Source organism: Musa acuminata, chromosome BXJ1-1, assembly GCF_036884655.1.
Source record: "Musa acuminata AAA Group cultivar baxijiao chromosome BXJ1-1, Cavendish_Baxijiao_AAA, whole genome shotgun sequence".
Taxonomy (NCBI): Eukaryota; Viridiplantae; Streptophyta; class Magnoliopsida; order Zingiberales; family Musaceae; genus Musa; species Musa acuminata.
The window spans coordinates 39,394,506-39,411,124 of NC_088327.1; the positions used below are offsets into that span (position 1 = coordinate 39,394,506).

Here is a 16,619-nt window from a genome sequence, read left to right on the forward strand (position 1 = left end):
AAACAACAATAATGCTGGATCATACGCTATTTCAAATACTATAAATAAATAAATAATAATTACTACTGACCTAAGATTTTTGCCAACTCTTCTAATGCTGAAGATGATGTTGGAGCAAGCTTATCAGACGCTACCAGGAAAAATTGTATTGTCGTTTAGAGGAGGAAGACCATCAGGCTAATGAGAAGTTATCTTAGAAACATGATGGGCCAACACTTGAATATTTCTAAATGAAATTACAATACTAAAGTAATATATCTTGATGGATGAATTGTTTATCGCAAGAGTGAGTTGCTTTCAAGATTAGGATTAATTAAACGTTATGTATGAGGTTTTAGTTTTTTGAAACTGACCATGGTCGTTTAGAAACTGAAATCTTCATTGTATATTGTAACTTTCTTTGCATGCAATAACACATCTCATGGTACAAGGGAAATGTATATAAATTAAATAAAGAATTATAACTTTATACACTATCCTGGTTATATTTATTAATAAATATTTTATAGAAATAATGTCATCTTTTAACATAATGCATATACTTTATGTAAAAATCTAAGATTATTGTACGGTAAGTTGAAAAAAATATATTCCATATTCTTTAAGTGCATAAATTTAATTGAGAGAGACATAAGCATCTCTTTTGTAAATTGACTAGTAATCCTTTAGTCATCCAATACTTTATGCTCTTTTTGTGATCAATTACATGAGGCATGGTCCTAAACTCCACACATAGAAATCTTTTTTAAAAATAAAACTAACTTATTTTTTTGACGATCAATTTTCTTGTAATTTTTGAAAATATTAAAAGCAAAAATTCTCACTCTTAGAAATAATGATTTGAATAATATCTAGTTCACCTTTATTAATGAACCTAGTCGATGATCTTTTTCATAAAATTTAAAAATATCAAAATGTGGATGAAATTATTGTCAATTTGACATATTCATGATGTTTGTTCACTATTTTATATCAAAAGAGCAAAATATTTCAATAAACATCAAGATTATCATGATAATTTGAGTCATAATATGATGTTATCATGATTTTAAACGAGCATGGCAAAGTTAGAAATATTTGTAAAAAAATCTTTCATTTTGTTTTAATTTGTTTCCCTCATACTAAATCACAAAGATGAATTTTAATAATCAATTATATAAATATGCGAAATAAAAAGTTAAACATAATCAAAATTTATGAAGACAAATTTGATATTTTGTTAAAATACCTTAAATATTTGTTTTGCCAACATTGACTTTGCAATCACTTAAATTTCAAGATGAGCAAATTCTAATGCTCTAAGATTATTTTATTATAGGTAACTTATAATGAGAGTTTCTTTTTATAGAAATATTTTGACTTAGTAAATGCTAGTGACCTGAATTGAGAATTTGTTCATTTAACTATCGACTACGTTATTCATTATCAAAACCTAGTAGCTAATAATATAATTGTACTTTAATAAAGTTAGTTTTATGGACATTGATTTGCATTTGTAGAGGAAATTGAAAATCTACCCCTATTACTAGAATTACACATTTAAAATAATAAACTATATAATTAAATAATATCGAAAAAAATTATTCATCTTACTGGAAAATTTCTGCAAAATAATGATATAACTTGATTTCATGTGGTAATAGTCATGTCAAAACTTCTTTTCTTATAAACTTGGATGTTTCTATTTCTAGAAATAGAAAGAGAGCATTCTTTGATATAATAATACTTGTCATGATTGTTGGCAATCTATAAATGTTTAAAATTGATATTTATAATTTCGTTTGGGTCATTTTTTCCTCAAGTTGACATCTAACCATATCAATTTTATCGATAGTATTAAAGACTTTTATTTTATCATTTTTTATTCATCACATATAATGATAATGATAATACATAATGCATTAAAATTTATTTTTTATGATATTAGAAAAAATTAGCTAAAGGAGATGTAAGGTGTACTAGATTTTAAAGGGGAGGTATAATTATAGGATTAATATCGATTGATCTGATCTCATCCCCAACTATCGCCTCTTTTATAGCAATGGCGAAAAAATAAAAGTAATTCATGTTAGTAAAATATTTTGAAAGAAGATCTAAATTTTAATAATTATATGATATTATCTAAAATGTTGAATAATATAGCATAATTAGTTAAAAAAAAAAAGCAATATTGATGACATTAAAAAAACTACACAAATTTTCACAAACTACTTCTTTTTACGGTCCATATTGTGGTGAACTTGGTGTTATTAATCATAAATTTTAACATCGAAACATGCATAATGCGTCATCGTATATTATTCCGAATATCTTAAGCAAGTGAAACTATATTATTACTAAAATAATATTTTAGCCAACTATTCTAATTCTCAAGATGATGGTGGAGCTATCTCTTTATATGATAGTGCAAAAAATTACATTGTCATTTAAAGAAGGAAGATCGTTAGGCCAATAAGAAGTTGTCTTCGAAACGTGATAGACTAACATTACATTATACGTAAAAAAAATAAATTTTGCATTATTGAAGTAACGTGTAGATGGTTGAATTATTAATCACAAGAGTGAGGTAATATAAAGATCAGGGTCAATTAAATTTTATGGATAATGTTATATTATTTTAATACTTTTTATGTAACTGAAATCTTCATTGTATATAGTAACTTCCGTAGTATCTAATAATGTATAAAATGGAAGAATTGAAATGTATAAAAGTTGAATAAAAAATCATGACATCAAACAATTTATAAACTATGCTTGTTATATCCATAATGTAAATATTTTATAAGAATATTATCATCTTTTGACAAGATACTTATAGTTTATATAACACTATGAAGATTTAAATTTAAAAAAATTATTTCATATCTTTCAAGTGCATAAAAGCTACTAAAAGAGGATTTAAAGTTTACTTCGTCAATTACTAATTAATACCTCAGTAGTTTATTATGTTATGCTCTTTTTGAGATGAAGTATATAAAGCATGGTGTAAAACTCTCCACGCATAGAATTCTTATTTAAAAAGAGGCCCAATTTAATTTTTTATGTTGTCAATTTAGTATTCTTGTAATATGAAAAAATCTAAATGTGGATTAAAAATTCTCACTAGTACAATTTTATATTTGAATAATTTCTTGTTCACCTTATTCAGGAATATAGTTGATGATCCTCTTCGTACAAGTTAAAAATATTAAAATACGGATGTATTGATTGTCAACTTGACTTGTTCGAGTCATTTGTTAATTATTTTATATCAGAAGTATAATATTTTATAATAAATTTCTATTATCTCATTATAATTTAAATCGAGATATGATGTTATCAATATTGTATTTGTCGATAATAAACCTAAAAATATTTGTAATTATTTATCTTTGCTTTTATGTTAATTCTTTTACTCAAATCCTAAAAAAGATAAATTTTAATAATATATTGTTAAAAGGAGTGAACAAAAAGTCAAACATATTAAAAATCTAAAATGTCACAATTATATAAAAATTTTAGAAAACTTTAGTTTTGCCTACTCTAAGATTATAACCACTTAAAGTTCAGGATGAGTGTATTTTTATGGTCCAATGCTAGTTTATCTTAGGCAACTAATAAGGCATTTATACTTTCTTTTTATAGCAATGTTTCAACTCATTACCAACTAGTGACTTGAAATTAAATTTTTTTCATTTAACTATAATGTAAGTTATTTATCATTAAAATATAAGAGCTTAGAATATTGTTATAATATATTGGAGTGAGGATATTGTGTTTTGGTCTACTTTTGTAGTGGAAATTGGAACTCTAACTCGCTCTCACGAATTATCAATTTATGGCAATAGACTATATAATTAAATAATATTGAGAAAAAATATATTATATTGGAACAATTATATAATATAATGACATAACTATATTTTATGTGGTAATAGTTATATCCAACCTTCTTTTCAAGAAAACATAGAACCGATAGTTATAATAATGCTTTTCACGGATGAAAGTTAATATTTAAAATTTAATTTGGGTTATCTTTTCTAGAAGCTCACATTTAACTATTTCAATTTTATCGATAAAATTTGAGAGACATGTATTTTAATAATTTTTAGTTCATTTCGAAGTAAAATAATGACAACGCATAATGCATTACAGTTTATTGTTTATGATATTAAGACAATGAACCTAATCGTGTACAGCGGGGACTATAGGATTATGTAGAGGAGGAATGATACAAGGTTTTATATCGAATGATTTGATGTCATCTCCAGCTATAGCGTCTTTGATAGCAATGGCTAAAGAACAAAAGTAATTCAATTAGTAAAATATTTTGAATCAAGATCTAAATTTTAATAAGCATACGAAGCAATAAAAACTATTATCGAATATAGCAAAATTAGTAAAAGAAACAAGCTTTTAGATTTGCATCAAAAGAATTGAAGATAGCTCTTCACTTAACATATTTCCTATATGGTCCGCATTTAGAAGAACTTGGTGTTATTTATCATTGTTTTAATATCAAAACTACAATAATACTGGATCATACGCTATTTCAAATACTATAAATAAATAAATAATAATTACTACTAACCTAAGATTTTTGCCAACTCTTCTAATGCTGAAGATGATGTTAGAGCAAGCTTATCAGACGCTACCTAAGATTTTTACTTACTGCTTTCCTTGGTCGATGCTGAAAATCCATCTAGTTGGCTTTCTTTCTTCCTTCTAATGGTTCTGTTTGTTAGATTGTGTCCATCAAGATATTGTGTGGGACAACATCTGGATGTCTTGGCCAATAAATTTGTTTCTAATTTATGGAACTACTTTCCATCAAGATTTATGGATATCAGAATTTTGGTACAGAATTATGCTACTATAAGTTTTTGTATATGGTTTTTCATTTTTTTTCTGTTAGTGAAATATGAAAGTATTTAAAAAATACTTCAGATGCTTATCCTGTAATTGTGCCTCCTGGTTTGTGTTCCAATGTTGAAATACTCTGTCAATGTTTTAACAGAATCCAGGGGACAAGTGGTGTTGAACTTTCTGCTGGTCTCCATTGGTACTTAAAACACTGGTGTCTGATACACATATCTTGGGAGAAGACCGATGGTCTACAGTTGTCATCTGTACCAAAAGTGGGCTCCCTTCCGCATGTTCCTTCGGCTGGTATTTTGGTACAAAGACCTGTTCCGTTGAGTTACTACCAGAATGCTGTTACATCCAGTTGTAAGTTACTTTATTATTTATTTTTTAAGTTGATTTGGCGCTCAATAGCCCCTTTAGTTTGGTCTAGAAGTCTATTAATGTGAGACTGAAGTATCTATTTTCATCTTGATAGCTATTATTTGAAATTCACTTTCTAGTTTTTATATTACTTAAAAGCTACACATAAAGTTGAAACGAGTTTAATCTAGTCTGAAAATCCAAGAAACCAACTTTGATCATGTGTATGTATGAGAGCTAGCATAATGGACATTTTTTCTTTTAGTTTCGTAAATTTTAGTGAATACTACTACAAATTATTTGAGCATCTTATGTACTTCGGTACATTATTTATCCTCAAAAGAAGGGAAATAAATGGATAGTTTCACTGTTTTTACTATGATAATAATTAAGAAAATGGTTCTTAACATTGCTTAGACACCAACTCAAACTACAGTGCAGCAATGGCACAGCTGCCTGATTGTTATTTGAACAACATAGCTATTAGTTAAAATAAAATATGAAAGATGGAACAAAGAGGTAAAATTAACGTGATTATAACCTCCATGAAGTTCCATTCTTTATACCATTCACTTCAGAGCATATAATGGAGGTTCACATTTAAAAATGAAATAGATTTTTTTGTTTGATTTTTTTGGATTAAATTTGCTGAACTGAGTGCTAATTTGCTCCACTTTCTGCTTTATACATGGTTGCTTGTCACCATCTATAAGCATATCAGACTCCATAATTTGTTATAATCTGGCCTCATGATATTTGTGCTTTCTATATGTTTCTAACTGAAATTTGGATGGGCCAGAAAATGTTTGTACTAGATGTGGATTCAGCAGCTACATAGGTGCAGATGTTACATGTACAATCATGGTGGTTGCCTCCAAGTTCTAACTAACATTTTACAATCATAAAAGTTAAACCGACTGAAACATGTGCTAAGAGATAGTCAATCTGTTAGAATGTCATAGTCCTTAAGTCCATCTAGGTCAATTAGCTATTTTTAGTGATTACATTATCTAGAATGTTTCTTCATTATGCATCTAGTAAAAAATTGTTTCGCAAAAGAAATGAGGATATGTTTAATAAATCATTAATTTCATGAATAGATTTCTCTCCACTATTAGTTGGGCAGCAGGAAGTGACATTTTCCAAGAATGGCAAGTTTGAGCCATTTGATTTATAGTCATTTCAGTGTCTTTGGACCATGGAGAGTCATCATCTGTTGTATGCTTAAACTCATCTAAAATATATAGTCAGTTACCATGACATATGTTTGTTGCCATTTAGTTCCATTGCTGGTGACCTCTTGACTGCTGACTACCTGGTTATTGACCCCTCCAGCAACTAGCTACCAAGTTGTCGGTCATCAATAAATAACTATCCATAACTGTTTGGCCATCAACATGTTGTTAGATCAGTGTTGTCAATCCATTTAAATTGTCAGTTAACTTTTTTTAATGCAAATGGTGCAATTTACTTTAAACACTGAATTCTGTCATATAACAACAAGTTCAATTAGTTTATGGTTATATTTTGTAAATGCTTTCACTTCTCCAGCACTTCCTTGGTGCATTGAATGTGTGTGCATGGTGCATTTTAACTGACACATTGCATGAGCTTTTTACTACTTTGCGCTGCCCTTGTACTCGTTTTACATAATGTTGGCATGCCCTTGTGCTAATATTTGTCCATGATGGTAACATTCTAGTGTGAGTTTGTGTTGCTTGTACTTTCGATCCTTGATTTTGCTAGAACCTTTACGGTGTTTGGATAAATTGGCTAAGATATTGATGCATAGTTTATGATGTGAAATGCCAGCCGTTGGAACTGCCTCGGGTGGCATTCTAGGGGATGACACCCCAGTTGTATGCTATTTATATTTGTTTCTTCCGTGTTGTGAACTTTGTTTTTTACTGTGTTAAGATTCATATGCATGGTGGAGTTGGGAAAGATGGGAGAAGGAAATTGATTGGATGGTTCTCCAAGGGGTCAACTTACCACTTGCTTTCAATGGGCAAGAAGCCATTTGGCAGAAAGTTTTTGAGGTACAATACTTTTCTTTTTCTTCTATCAGTGTCCTTTGCTATTAGTTTGTCAAGGTATAATACCTCAATATATGTACCTTTTCTATCAAACATAGAGCAACAAATGATGTTTTGCCTGGACTGGTATGTACATAACAGTCCTGGTGTGTGAACCAGTATGTGGACTGCCCCCGTTTTGGACCAGTTCAACCTGCCCATATAAAATGTAAAAAATATGTTTGCACCTTTGCCCTAATTGTGCACGTCATGACCTCGTACACTGTTGCTTTGCACCACCTTTGCCCTAATCGCATCTCAATCACAAAGGATACATCATGTGATGTCGCCACTCACCATCTCTGCGCACAGCCACCAAGCACATACACCTCTTCTCCTCTTCCTCCACTGCCTCCTTTTCTTCCTTCCTTTACTGTGCCTTCTCCTTCATCTTCACTCATACATACTAGTGTACTGGTACCGACCGGTATAGGTCTGGCTAGGGAATGATATGCATCCAGTATGCACTAGATGACGATCCTTTTTATATAGTTTGAGATGTTAGTTCCTTACGGATGCAACTTTGCATGCTGCTTTTTTGTACAAAACAATATTTTACTTCTCATCCTTATACCATAATTTTTAGCTCTCTCATCAGTCCATTGACCATTCAAGACTCTACCAACAATAGGTCAACTATGGAATACAACTCACAATGAGGAGGTTCCTTTGGTGATTTGACAGTATTTGATACTGGCTGTCAATCTAATGTCAATACCCTGAAGCAAGGTTTTAAATATCGGTCCGTACCGACGTATTGAGCTCCGGTACACCAGGGTATACCGATGGTACATCCTAAAACCTTAAAAATACCTGGTATTGGTCTGTACGCCTCGGTACCGGCCTGTCACGGACAAAACTGTAAACAAGGTTTTTAATGTAAGCTTATGTATGTCCGTGTCTTTTGGCTTGTTCATGCGTTGCACAACATGCAGAGGAACAGTCGAAGGCTTAACAATCCCATTTTAGTTGAGTTTGGTGGCTGTTTTAGGCTTGTAAATAAATGTTGTATCATGTGGACACTTGTGAGAGATATTTGGTATGTAGTGGACCATTTTGGATCCTTTGTTGTGCCACCGTTTAGAGCTTATAAAGTCTGTTTGTAATTTGCATTGGCTATGAAGTGTTTTTCGAAATGTTTGCTTGTGGATCCCGAGTGAGGCATTTTCTTTGACTCATTTTCTCTTTTATAGGTCCTAAGGGACCATGAGAGGTTTCGGGGAGGTTGACTTTTGCGGATGGACACACAACGATGCTACACGACTTTGACAAAACCAGCTAAGTCCATGACAGATGGTATCAGAGCGGGACAAGCACTCATAGAAACACTTGGTATGCAAACGTGGGGGTCAATGCAGCCCACACGCGCGATCGTTTAGGGGAAAGCGGGCATGGAAATGTAGGGAAAATGAGTCACTCAGAGAAGCGGACATCTGAGATTGACATTCAGAGGAATGACCAACCCTTCGCGCAAGAGGCATTACGATGATAAGCAAGTTGGGAAGAATGTGTAGCGCACAAAGGCTGAGATGGTTGAGTTTGAGCTACGACTCAATGTTGGCAACCATACTTGATGGTGATTAAGGCAAGCGAGGCACTTGGTAAAGGATGAGACTATGTAAGGTGGAATGGGTTGTTCAGTGACCGAAAGAGTTGTGCAAAGCTCGAAAAATTCGATACTCATTTAAAGGCTTGTATGCGAACGATGGAGTGTTCGTAGCCATCCTAATGTGACCAAAACTCGGCGCTATGGAGCATTGAAACTTTCTCTTCAGCATGAGAATGATACGTCTGTAGGAGGCTAAAGTGTGCAGCCAGTTCAGCATGTTGCTAGGCCTTGAGGGGTGCAACGGGGATTGTATTGACGTGGAGTCGCAATCTAGCAAGTGCGTTTGCGGGAGGTAGAACAATGCACAATTTGTTCAACAAGGTGGAGTAGTCCAAGGGGATGGTGGTCTCCGAAACTTTCAAAGAGAAGGAAGCGAAAAGAGAAGTTGCTCCAACGGGAGAGATATTTAGGAGGGATAAGTCCCGGCTCTACAAAGGGAGAACCATGTGTAACGGACCGGACATGTTGAGGAGTACCTCAAAAACAACTTCACAAAGCTCAACGGACCAAGCAAGCGACGAGGAGTCGTTGCATGATCTCGCTTGAAATAATGCATTGGGGAGATGCTTGCGAGATCAAGTGGGGGAGCAATCCAAGGCAACGCAAATGAAGGCACACTTGGAGTCGATATGGAGATCAGACTCAATGGAGGGCTGGCTCATAGAATGGTGGGCGTGAGGACTATCATCAACTCAATGCAAATCGAGGAACGGAGCAACTTGGGTGTAGCTTAGCGAAGTACCTAAGCCACATGAAGGGAGCCGACATAGAAGATGAAATATAGAGCGGAGGCACAGAGCTTTCTTTGGATAGAGGACATGAACTCTTGCAGAGGCAAGGGCGGGATTATGTCGTTCCATGGATCCCTCATTCTGATGGAGCGGGCTCATCCTGCATGGTGCCAAAGATGAAGGGAGTTTTGAGGCACATACACCTTACCTCAGAGAAGCATTTGATGGAGGCGACTCAACTTGCAAATACGAAGTTGGGTTCAAAAGGCCTTAGCACGGGGCAAGAGGATGCGGTGTACAGTGGAGATTGTGCTAGTAGGGGCAGAGGCCCAGGATCCAAACAATAGTGCACCAATTTTAGCGAAGTCGGTGGACTTCGGAAGCTACTAGGCGACGGACTGTCATAGAGCTGTGCTTCATCTAGGTGTGACTCGAGAGCGGTGGACGAAGGTTGATTGCCAAATGAGCGAACACAATCGAAGGTGGAAAAAGCTTTGTGATGTGTTGGCAAAGGCCACACATGGAGGGATCACAATTCGAGTTCTTCCCACAAGGATCAGAATGCAATGGAGATGTCACCGAGAGGCGACATGGTGCAGCGGATCGTGGTGGAATAGTTCGTGGCAATGCGATACACACGATATAATCCCGTGAGAGACTATCTCATATGGAGGTATGATCGGGAGCTATTGGGAGCTCCACTTCGGTGAACAACACGATGACAAGAAGGGCTATGGATTCAAGGAGTGAAGGCCATGGTACCGTAGAGGCGGGTCTTCCGTGTGTGTATTGAATTTTATATCGGATAAAAGCCTTGGTCATTAGCATATGAGGCTGTGTACTACCGAGAGAAAAGTTCGAATGTAAGTACCAGTGAGTCCCATGGGAGGGACTTGATCATGCAGAGGTATGATCGGAGCGGTTGGAGAGTTGGACTGCTCTAGAGCTCATATTCGCTTAAGGGAGCCCGGCAAGTTAGAGGACAAGGCTGAGTAAGCGAACATTGCTATCAAGGAAGCTAAGGAAAATAGAATCGGTGCGAACCCTGCAACATGATGGCAGAGGCCATGAATGAGAGTTGTAGTCTGTCTTTCCATCGACCAAGGGGAACTACTTGGAGAACACAGAGGTGTTGAAGCAAGGGGTCGAAAGGGGCGAGGAAGCGACGACGAGTTCAAAGAGACTTAGCTACCTAAAACCAAGTATCAGTTAGAATGAAGGTGAACTCGGAGGAATGCCACAGAGGTAGATCTATCGATCGTGAAGAAAGAGATGTAGATGTAAGGCGATGGATAGTAGGGCCATGGGCATGACAGCACCATGGTACCGTAGCAGCTGGACTTCCGTGAAGTTCTCGATCTCTTGCTCTCATGGAGGGAGAGCGTATGGTCGTGAAAGGGGCCGAGGAGGTGGAGCATGCGGAGGCAAACTCCAAGTACTAAGATAAGGTTGAAGGGCAAAGGCCAAGGAACTTTGTAAGACCGGTGTCAACGAGCTTCTCATCAAGATAGCTGAAAGTGGAGGACTTCGGGTCGATACAAGAGTAGACGACCAAGGAACGAAGCAGGCAGTACACGGTACTGTACCTTTGCTACTCAGTGGAGTAGGCGACTGTTGATGGAGAAGACGGTACAATCCCAGAGGCGACCAATACTATTAAAGACTTACTCCAAGTTGGGGTGTAAACTTCCAGCATTCCAGAAGTTCGATGGCATTGAGAAGGTGAATCATAGTAACTAACTCAACGCAAGGAGTGCAAACACTTCAAGTGCTTCAGAAGTGTGAGCAAAGAGCAGGTGAAGGTCAGTAACCAGCTCGATGCATGGAGTACAACCCTTGAGGAGCCGGGCGAAGTCAAATAACCTTTGCCTTCTCAACTCTTAAGAGAATGGCCGAAACCGAGTACCCTAATTCTCTTAGCTATCGAGCAGAGGAGCTCTGCATATGTTCAAAGCCCCTTCGAAGAAACAAAATGGAAGACAATAGTTGTCAAATCCTCACCAATAGTGATCAGTGCTACTGAGAGTAGATTATCCGTTTTATTTCCCAAGAGAGTGTCAATCGAAAGCAGAAGTGATGCGAACCTACTTGGAAGTGACAACTAAGTGAAAGAAGAGTCGATGGGCAAAATTTGTAGAGGAAGGACCCGAAAACTTTAAAAGTTTGCGAGGCGATGCTCGTTAAAGCTTCAACAAGCATCCACCCAGTTTAACCAACATGAGGCATTTGAGAGACTGAAGCATAGTAAGGATGGTCTTTTCCTTCATATGAAGGATCCGCAAGAACCAACAGGGATCGACACAACTCAGCCAACCACACACTAGAGTTAGAGTCATTGGTGAGTTGAAGCAACATGGCGGATCAAAAGTTCGACTACTTAACAACAGCAGCGGAGAGCAGCTGGGAGCCAAGAGATGCATTGCTGTTGGAGCAGAAAATTAAAGACTCAGTAAAGGCAAGGAGTTGTACTGTGTTAGGACTCTAGCTAGGAGAGTCCTAATTGAGAGGGACATTCATGTAAAACCTACCTAAGCCGACCCCTATTAAAGAGGTGAAGAGGCCGGCTAGGGTTAGGAGGTTGTTTCTTAGAGAAGAATTAGGAGTTGTAAAAGAATAGGAGTTTTGAGTAGAAGTCCTATTAGGAATTGGTTAGAAGTAGGAGTCTTGAGTAGGAGTCCTATTAGGAGTTAGGGTTTAAAAACCCTATAAATAGCCATGTATTCCTCATCTTTTGATAAGCAATAGATGAACCTTTTCTGCAGCCTTTGAGCAGCAACTTGGAGGGAGGAACCCGTATAGAGTTCCAAGGAGGTCGATCCCCTAAAGAGATCAATCCCAAGTTTAGAATCTGCAAGGGTTCTAACATAGTGTCGGCAAAGGCTTCGACGAGGACGTCGAAGGAATAAGTGGGGGAGAATGTCACGGACAAAACTGTAAACAAGACTTTTAATGTAATGCTTATGTATGTCCGTGTCTTTTGGTTTGTTCATGCGTTACACAATATGTAGAGGGACAATCGAAGGCTTAACAGCCCCATTTTAGTTGGGTTTGGTAGTCGTTTTAGGCTTGTAAATAAAGGTTGTGTAATGTGGACACTTATGAGAGATGTTCGGTCTGTAGTGGACTATTTTGGATCCTTTATTGTGGGACCGTTCAGAGCTTGTAAAGTCTGTTTGTAATTTGCATTAACTATGAAGTGTTTTCCGAAATGTTTGCTTGTGGATCCCGAGTGAGGCGTTTTCTCTAACCCGTTTTCTCTTTTGTAGGTCCTAAGGGACCATGGGAGGTTTCGGGGAGACTGACCTTTGCGGACGGACACGCAACGGTGCCGCACGACTTAGGCAAAACCAGCTAAGTCCGTGACAGGTCGGTATGCCTCGGTACCGATCAAAACATTGGTACCGCCCGGTAGATGGTGGTCTGCATACCGATATCTTCTTGGACCGGTATATACCGCCTGTATCGGGCGGTACATATTGAAATTGAGAACCCTGCTCTGAAGTTAGTTTTCCCATTCTACCTATAATACTTCTAGGAAAGAGATTTTCCCTAAAACCTAATAAGCTAGTTAGCATGAAAAAGTAATTATCACACTGATTGTCATTTATCAATTCTTTTCTTGTGCGATCACTGAGCAAGAAGCTGAAACTCTAGATATTAGAGTCTAGAAGTTTAAATAGGGAGCAGTTTTGACAAAATAGTGAACAGAAAATCCCTGAATGTGAACCTCTTGTTGTTTTAATAATTATATGCTTGGTGATCTTACTACATGGTATATAGGCAACTCCCTTATAATTTCACAAGCTTCATATGGTTTAATACTTAAAAAAAAAATAAAAACTTCATTGCAAATAATTTCTCCTTATGATATTCAGCTTGACATGGATAGGATGATATCAATTATTCTTTAATCTCTTCATGTGCTTTTTATTTTGTTATTTTGCTACTTGGTTATTGATGACATGCGATCATCTCTAATCATTTAACCACAAAAGGATACATTTACAATTTATGTTACCATGAATTCCATTAGATGATATTACCTACTTAAGTTTTGTACGAGTTCTTTGTTGTTTGTCTGCATAGTGATTATCAAGATTTGTCACATTGCTCTAGCAGGTAATTTGAATTATTATTAATTTTTAAACAGTCTTCCTACTATTTTTTAGAGGTATAATATCAGCCGTAGAGATCTGGATGATTTTTTCGGGGGGCCTGCATTTCTTTCATGGTCACGTATGGGAAACTTGCATGGGTGAGTTTACTATTTTGTTTAATTTTAGTTTCAGTACATAGTAGAAATGGATTATATACATGGTTTTGATTGGTAATCAAATGTTGTGCAAAATTTATAAGCTTGACCACATACTAATTTAAATTCCTTTATTCTGTATTCTTTTGCTGTGCTTGATACTAGATGGGGTGGACCCTTGCCTCAAAGTTGGCTTGATGATCAACTTGTTCTTCAGAAGAAAATTCTTGCTAGGATGTACTCGTTTGGAATGACTCCGGGTATTTTTAGAAGAAGATTTAAATTCAATCCTCTATATTTGTAGGCATCCTTAAGATCATAATCTGGCATGATAAATAGATACATTTTGAATCTTAGTAAGTTCTCTTAATATAATATTTTAGGTTGGTAACGTCCTTAAGATCACAATCTTGCACAATTAACGGATACATTTTGATTCTAAAAAGTTATATATCTATTTATTGAGAAAAAATTGTTTGCATCACATCTTCGATTATTTTTCATTGTAATGTGAAGTTTATATGTTTAGATTACTTTGTGGTTGATGCTTGTAAATAGCTAAGGTTTTATAACATATTGCGTGATACATGTGACAGACTGCATTAGTTGAGGTTTGGAAACTGAGTGTATGCCCTTCTCTCATATACACGAGGCTGTTTCTCATGACTGTTCAATAACTCTTAACATTGGAATAAATGAGATTAATGTCATGCCCTGCTGCAACTTTACTCACAAAGCCAAGCTGTATTGGACAGGTTAATGTCCATATAATTTTATACAAACAAGTAAACAAATAAAAAATTTATTTATTTTCATTTATTGTCTCAAAATATTTGAGGATAACACTTAATTTGAGTTCAAAACCAATCATATGAACTAAACAAAGTACTATTGTATGACATAAATTCTATTGTATCCTGTCTCAGTTAATTTTACTAAGTCTGTAGCAGAATGAAATGGTATTATAAACAACATAATTAGCATAGTAATTTGGTACGGAATGTACCAATTGCAAAATTACATAAAGACAAGGGGAATAGATTTGAAGGTATATTTTGAGAATTGCGACAACAAATATAACGTTGTTTTCACTTGTTCATATTACTTATGCCTTCTTACATGCTAGTGGGATTGGCAACATAAGTTGATTACTGGAGTCATCAATGGTGTAATGTTGACACCCAGGAATGAACAACAATAAGACAAGGGAAGAGGACATAATTCAAACTCTCTATTTGGTTAACACAAAGTGCTATAGGAACAATCCTTAAATTGGTTTTTTACTAACTAAGGATTGGTTATTGGAAATAACTAGTAATAATGGATATAATAAAATCGTGACTATCTTGATGGTGTTGAGATGTGCCTTGGTGAATGGATATTTAAATTATACAAATATATTAATGATTCAATGGTTCAATGATGATATTGCCACTACTGACTATTTTAACAGAATAGTTAGTGACTAAATTCTAATATTTATTTAATAAGTAATTTGTTTATGATATAGAGTTTATTGATTTGTCTTATCTTAATTTTGTTAATTTTTATAAGAAGATTAGGAAGAAATTTAAAATTTACATTATATTAAATGATGTTCAAGATACTTACACATAGAGTCGAACCGGAGATCCATCAATTGTGCAACAATGCACTAACCATTAGGATGTCAAATCGGAGATCTATCAATTGTGCAATAACGCACTAACCATTAGGATGTCTCAATAGAGCCTCTTGGTCTGAGCTCACGAAGAAAACAAGTCAGTGTGTTGATAACTTTCAATAAAATAATTTGTGCTTTGGACAATCTTTTTCATTTGAAATATCAGGTAAATTTGCATTTGATCACTATTTGATTCAGGTTTTAGAAATCCTCTTATGTGCTAGTGATGGGCTGAAGCAACCTCAAGAATTTTGGCTAGTACTATTACATATTTATATGAAAATGAAGGCCAAACAAGCCTTTATGTTTGGATACCATCTTGATTTAAGCTGTACAACTTTTTTCTTTCTACCATTCCTTCTTTATCCTTTTGCCTAATAGTAAAGCATTGGTGAGCATGGTACATATTGCTGATTGGTACGTGGACCAACCATTTTCGGATGGTACAAGATGAGCATTGGTGAGATGGTTTGACATACCAGCTGAAAGGGTACAAGATGAGTGGTATGTATCAGTTCGCCTATTGATTGATACACTGACCAACCATTTTTGGATGGTACACTACAAGGGGGGTGTACCGGATGGTATGCCTCATGTATCACCTGATATGGTCACCATTACTGATCAATACGGGTTGGTAACAGTTGGATTTCAATGGTACCAATTAACATTTGGGTTAAATCAGTTCCAATAGTTAGTTCGATCGTTGTGTCACGAACGATCATCGCGCACTTGAAACAACTTCGTTCAACGAACCGTCCGTCGTTTTTGCATACTTGTACAGAGATATGGCAGCCTGTTTTGCCTTGGTTTTGTGTGTTTTTCTTGTAAAAAAATACATGTTCGAACAGGTTGCAGTGTTACAGTGCAACTGCTCACTGCGCCGGGCCAAAAAGCCCCTAAATGGCTCCGTTTTCGTGTGCCGCGGGCTGTTTTCTTCAGCCCGCTGCAGCGCTAAAAAACGTTAGCCATCTCAGCACCTTGGAACCCCTCGGGTGGCATAGGGCTGGATGGGGCTTCGATATATTGTCGAGCGTTGAAAAATCTTCATAAGTTCACACGTTAACTTGACGGGAACTTGCCT

At 35.7% G+C, this 16,619-nt stretch overlaps 1 pseudogene; it reads left to right on the forward strand.

Moving 5' to 3' along the window:
• Positions 1 to 4,926: 4,926 nt before the first annotated feature.
• Positions 4,927 to 16,619, forward strand: part of LOC135679656 (alpha-N-acetylglucosaminidase-like) — an 89,043-nt pseudogene continuing 77,350 nt past the window's right edge.